Source organism: Schistocerca americana, chromosome 1 (assembly GCF_021461395.2).
Source record: "Schistocerca americana isolate TAMUIC-IGC-003095 chromosome 1, iqSchAmer2.1, whole genome shotgun sequence".
NCBI lineage: Eukaryota > Metazoa > Arthropoda > Insecta > Orthoptera > Acrididae > Schistocerca > Schistocerca americana.
The window spans coordinates 707,444,977-707,451,718 of record NC_060119.1 but is presented as its reverse complement, the minus strand read 5'-3'; the positions used below and the strand labels follow the sequence as shown (position 1 = coordinate 707,451,718).

At 39.2% G+C, this 6,742-nt stretch overlaps 1 non-coding gene across 1 annotated transcript; it reads right to left on the bottom strand.

Moving 5' to 3' along the window:
• Positions 1 to 6,317: 6,317 nt before the first annotated feature.
• On the bottom strand, positions 6,318 to 6,392 carry Trnat-ugu. The gene has a single exon. It is a non-coding gene; the product is annotated as a tRNA-Thr (tRNA).
• Positions 6,393 to 6,742: the final 350 nt, after the last annotated feature.

The following is a 6,742-nucleotide window of genomic DNA, read 5'->3' as shown; positions in this document are numbered from 1 at the left end:
ACAGTTAAACCAGCGCATAAAAAAGGATCCAAGGAAGAGGTTTCAAATTTCAGGCCCATATCATTAATACCTGCCTTCAGCAAAGTATTTGAAGTTGTGCTGCTGACACAACTTAGTGACTATTTCTTGAAAAATAAGTTCCTAACAGACACACAACATGGATTCCGAAAGGATCATAGTACTATCACAGCAATTACGGAATTTCTTCACAAAACGTATGGTGCCCTTGATCAAGGAATGCAAACAGCTGGCATATTTCTAGACCTCACTAAAGCCTTTGACTCAGTAAACCATGAGTTACTTTTAAGTAAACTTGAGTCATACAATGTAAATGCTGCATCCATGCAATTGCTGGCTACATATTTGTTTAACGGCATGCAGTGTACAATGCTGACTTACAAAATCAATAATCAGATCATTAATTTCCAGTCCAAATATGAGACAGTCACACAAGGTGTACCCCAGGGCTCAATTTTGGGCCCTTTCCTTTTCCTAGTGTACATAAATGATATAGAGCAACCTTTCAACTCCCAATTGGTAACCTATGCACACGATACTTCACTGTCATTTCTTGGTAAACAAAATGATGAGTTAACGTTGGTAGCAACTGAGGGCCTACATCAAATAACTACTCATTTCCAAGATCAAGGTTTGAAAGTTAATATCAGTAAATCTCAGTTATTGCCATTTAAACTTACAAACTCACACCAAACCTCTATCATTGACATAGGTGGAATTGAAGTAGTGGACACAGAAGGCTGCAGATTTCTAGGTATTCACCTAGATGAAAATCTAAGATGGGTAAACCATATCAAATTTTTATGCAATAAAATCAGCAGTTCATTACATCTAATCAGCCAGTTATCAAAAGTAGTCCCACATCAGACATTAAAAACAATTTATTATGGAACCATTTTTCCACAGATTAATTACGGGATAGAGATATGGGGTTGTGCTGCCGACACACATATGAACAGAATATTAACCCTACAGAAAAGAGCAATCAGAATTATCCATGGATTAGGGTATAGAGATTCATGCAGGCAAATCTTTGTTCATCATAAATACCTCACAGTCTACTCACTGTATCTTTACAAATTAATTATATTTTTTGTGACACATCAAAACAAAGCAACAAAGTGCTCTGATATGCATGCCTATAATACAAGAAATAAAGACTGCTACTACAGACAAAGAACAAAATTAAAAACAACAGACCATAGTCCATGCATTAGTGGTCAAATATGGTACAACAGATTACCGAGCTCTATAAGGTGCCACAAAGGGAACTTATTCAAAGTGAAACTGAAATATTTCTTGATTGACAAGTGTTCATATTCTTTAAGTGAACATTAATATTAAACTCATATATATATATATATATATATATATATATATATATATATATATACACACACACACACAGTGGACAGTGGAATACCACTGTAGGAGGGGTGGGAGGGATAGTGGGCAGGACATTTCTCATTTTAGGGCACAACAAGAGGTAATCGAAACCTTTTTGTTGTGCCTATCACAAATCAGCATCTCTGCTATAAAATGAGTAACAACTTTCCTTCTCTAATATTGTTATGTTCCATCCTGGATTTTCAATTGTTTGATTACTTCTATTACCTGTTTTTCTCATTTTTTATCCCTGTCACCCCCATGCTGTCTCCATCTAGCATAGTCATGAACCCTTGCTTATTCTACCTCTTTCAGTACTAAAACTTGTCTTCATTCTAGCCACATTCTCAGTCCCATGTCATCTTCCTTAAATCCATTCCAGCCCTTGAAATCCCTCTGAAAACAGTTATCATAAAAATTGCTGCCTCTGATACCCAACCATTCTTTCAGAAAGTCCTTTGCCTTTACTGATCGAAAAAGAGTATAATTCTCACCCCTGTGATCTGCTTAATTATATCAGTCTCTTCTTAATTATCTCTGTTCTTTTTACAAATTATTCTAGTCTCTGATAGATATTTAGCTGCTGTATACCATTTTTGAAATCAACACCCTTACCCAGTAGCAGCTGAAACAGCATGCACAGTATCATCCAAGAAAGTTGTCTAAGATGCTTAAATCTCATTCCAAAATGCAATCAAATAATCTATCATTCCCTTCAAACTCCCCCACCACCTCATCAGTGCATCAACACAATTAAACTCTCCCACCACCTCATCAGTGCATCAACACAATACAGCTGCCAAATCCTCCATTCTTAATGTGCTCTGCCTTTCATATACCCAGAAATTTCCTTCACACCAAATGGAACACATTAAACATGAAAACCCTCTTCAAAATAACTCAACACTTGCATCTATCTATGTCTTGAAAATGTGTCATGTACAGAAATCTCTGTGCTCTCTGTAGTTCTCACTTACAGTCTGATATTCCAGGTTAACCATTCTATGCTTGTCAGTGATCTGCTTTTCTTTATTCATTCACTTTAATAGAAGCACTTTACTGACCATAGCCAAACCAAAACAAAATTTACGCCTTGTCCACCATTACCAATCTCCCTCCAATGGAGATACTTTCCATCTCATTCCATCACCCAGCCTGTGATAACTTGTTAAGAGTTTCTTACCTCTGACTTTGCTTCACCTTCATCCTGAAATCTGTTCCCTTTGTGTCCAACATCACAGCCATGGATCAAAGTGTGACATCACACATGCAGAAGGGAAGTAACTGATGGTGAAGGGAGAGTAGTGTGGTAAGAGGGGGGGGGGGGGGGGGGGGGATATATTGATAAAGGGGAGAGAGAGAGAGAGAGAGAGAGAGAGAGAGAGAGAGAGAGAGAGAGACAGAGAGAGAATTTCATTTCTATTTGTTGTTTACAGCCTGAAATTTACTTTACCATGACAAGAAACATTTTTTTTTTGTGTTGAGATCTCACATCATGTTATAAATTCAACTAACATTATCACTACTGTTCATAACATACCTCCTACTAACCTTTCCTTGTGGGGATGTATCTTCAACAGCTTTTTCTTTGTTCTGCAAGAAAACAGAAAATATTTCATTAGTAATATTAATTGCTACACGATATTCAAAACAAAGTAACATGAGGAAGGAAGTTAGAGTTCAACACATCATTGAAGACTGAGATCACCACAGGTTAATCAGTGCAAGAAAATGAAAATTAGATTTTAAATCAAACAATGGAAAACCCAATATGGAATGTAACAATACTAGAGAAGGAAAGTTGCTACTCACCATATAGCGGAGATGCTCAGTCGCGATAGACGCAACAAGAATTTTAATGTTACATTGACATTAATATCATTAAATGTAGAATAAAAGCACCCAGTGGAAACGGACAGGAAAGCAAATCAATCACCTCTTTTGCAGAAACCATACAAGTAATTACCTTAAACAATTTAGGGAAGTCACAAAAACCTAAATTTATCTGGCCACATAGGAATTTGAACTGCTTTCCCTTCTGAGATTAAAGAATAGTTGAAATGGGAAACTATATTTGTAAGAACTGTGGAAACAGGAACTGTGGAATTTACTGGAGGAAATGCTTGAAGTGAAACAAAGAATGTAGATCTAGGCTTTTATAATCCAGTTTCTTACTTAAATACAACATTAAATGTGTGCAACAGATAATTGTTCACAATGAATTGAAAATAGCAAAGACAACCATTCATTGACCAAAGAGTCTTCTTACCTCACTACCAATGTGGAGGTCCCTGAAGAGCCCATCAAGTCCTCCCAGGAGAGTGGAGCACTAGAGAGAAGAGATCAGCAGAGGTCCTCTTCACATATTTGTGCATGACTGACCATACCTCTGCACGTGGCATGTTTGGGTGATTTCTTGCCATAAGAGAGGTATTGTGATCCCCATCTCCTTTCAGTACAGGTATATTGGTTAAGGAAGGATTGTTGATCTGTTATGGTGTGATGCTGGAGTGCAGAGGTGACAGGGTATTGGATGTGGCAACATCAGACTCCGCTTGCATGCTAGGAGGTGACTGTTGTAATCCAGGATCTGTATTGGTAAGGAACATGTCAGCTGATAACCTCGACGTAATCATAGTTAGTTACATCGCTAGGTGCATTGTACCTTTGAATAAACAGTCTGTCAAAACTGTAACCTGGTGTAGTATTGATTTTATGCACAGTTTAATGGTAAATACTTTTCTATCAAAATATCACATACAAGTTATGGGGGCACTGGAGGTGTCACACACAGAGCATGTGTCCACAATGCCAAAATAATTCATCATACTGACCTGTGTTGCCAGTAGCTTATGTGCATTATGTGTCATGGCAGTATGTGTATGTCCACTGCTGATGCCTTGACAGTTGCTGTCTTGTTGTTATTAGTTGTGCGGTGACTACAAGAGCTGTTCATATTGGATGTGCTGCATATAAGAACATGTGTTGCCTAACTCACTTCTTGTAGAAGAAATTGTTGATCTTCTCTATCTCCAATTCTAACATTTGATAGCCACTAAGTAGCTGTAGAAGGTGGTTGGGTATAGCGCACATTGACGGAGCTTGTGGGTTGGGGTTCTCTGGAAATAGTTGTGCACATAGTGGCGGACAACTGTGATGCAATGTACAGATTCTCTGATATTGGTTTGCTGGACTGTTCTTTGTGTCATACTTGGGGAGAGTTAAAAGTGTCAGAAGAATCTATGCTTAGGTTTGGTTCCTGAATATCTGCAACCAAAGATTGCGATGAAAATTTTTCACAGAGACCGAGGTCTGCAGCACAGGTATCAGCTAGGTCGGAGAGTCGTTCACAGCTTGTAGTTGCACAGCTGGTGCAAGAAGCTCCATTGGCAGGTTCTTCCTAGGAATGGTACTGGCTTCTCCTAGTGATTTGTTAAGAGATGCAGCATGTAAAGTCTACCACTGTCACTTAGAATCTGGATAAAATTTGTTTGACCCATGTGTCTGAGATGTGGGTGGCAATGATCCAGAACATGTCTTGCATTTGGATGGTTACATGATGTAGAGCAGTCACACACTTTTTGACCAAAGCAAGTGTAGACCCAACAAAACAGGGATGACATCAGTGCATCTGTTGATGGAATGTTGTCATTAGGTGGTGGCACATTTGTTGTGGCTGGACAAAGGTCACCACCTTCATGGTGGGGGTGAGCATCATCAGTACCTTGGGAGTCCCGAATCATTTGATTTGCCTTAGCTGCTACTGACTGTCAGAAACATGTCACAGCCAGGTAAGTCTAGGACCAGTCAGGGTAAATTAATGCACCCACAAAATTTAAGACCAGTACCCTTAATAATGTCACACTGCACAATTGTCCTGTGTATTCTAAGCTCAGTATAATAAATTTCATTATGACAGAAAAGGTTCTGGCCGCAAATCAGCATGGATCTAGAAAGCATCACTTGTGCAAAATTCAGCTGCCCCTTTTCTGCTATGGTATTCAGTGAACCACGGGTAAAAGGTAACAAGCAGATTCCATGTTTCTAGATTTCCAGAAAGCATTTCTCATAGTGCCCCACTGCAGACTGTTAATAAAGCTCTGAACGTACCAATAGGTTCCCACATAGGTGACTCGAAGACTTCTTACGTCATGTCCTCAACAGTGAGCCTTTATCAGAGACAAGGGTATTATCTGGAGTGTGCCATGGAAATGTGATAGGACCCCTCTTGTCCTCTACATGCATAAACAATCTGATGGATTTGGTGAGTGGCAGTTTGCAACAGAGTGTTGATGATGCTGTGGTATATGAGAAAGTACCGTTGTTGGATTACTGTAGAATGATCTAAGATGATTTAAAAAGAATTTCTACTTCACATGATAAGAGGCAGCTTGTTCTAAATGTAGAAAAATGCAAGTTAAATGTAAAGATGAATAGGAAGAATAATCCCTTAATGTCTGAATACAGTATGAGAGGGGTGCAGATGACACAGTCATGTTAATTAAATGTGTAGATGTAACATTGCAAAGCAATATGAAGTGCATGGTAGCATAAGGATGGTAGTAGGAAAGATGTGTGGTCAACTTCGGATTATTGTGGGAGTGTGGCTCATCTACAAAAGAGACCACTTATAAAACATTGCATTCTTGAGTACTGCTTGAATGTCTGGTATTCCCACCAAGCTGGATTAAAGAAAGACATTAAAGCAGTTCTGAGGTGTAATGCTATATTTGTTAGCAGTGGTTTCAATCAACACATAAGTCTTATGAAGACGTGAAGATAGTAACTGTTCCGAAAGAACAGATACCAATGATGACCATGCAGCTTCCCTAGAAAGAAATATTAATTAATTGAAACCCTCAGCTGCTAATGGGCGTTGTTGATATACCTCAATGGGGACAGCTGAAAATGTGTGCCTCGACCGGGACTCGAACCCGGGATCTCCTGCTTACATGGCAGACGCTCTATCCATCTAAGCCACCGAGGGCACAGAGGATAGCATGACTGAAGGGACTTATCCCTTGCTCACTTGCCATGAGACCCCAGCTGTCCACAACCTACATTTGTAATGTTCCTAAAGGATATTTGCCTATTCGCTCATTACTAGCACCAACTACGGTGACGATTCCCATAAGAGTTCGGGCAAAAGCATATGAATTCGCACAGAAGAAGGTCAATGGCCAGATAGCCCTTAACTATATGAAGATAGTAACTGTTCCAAAATAACAGATATCAATGATGACCATGCAGCTTCTCTATTCTTCGAACCTTTGCAGAAGAGGTTCTGTGAAGTTTGGAAGGTAGGAGACAAGGTACTGGCAGAAATGAAGCTGTGAGG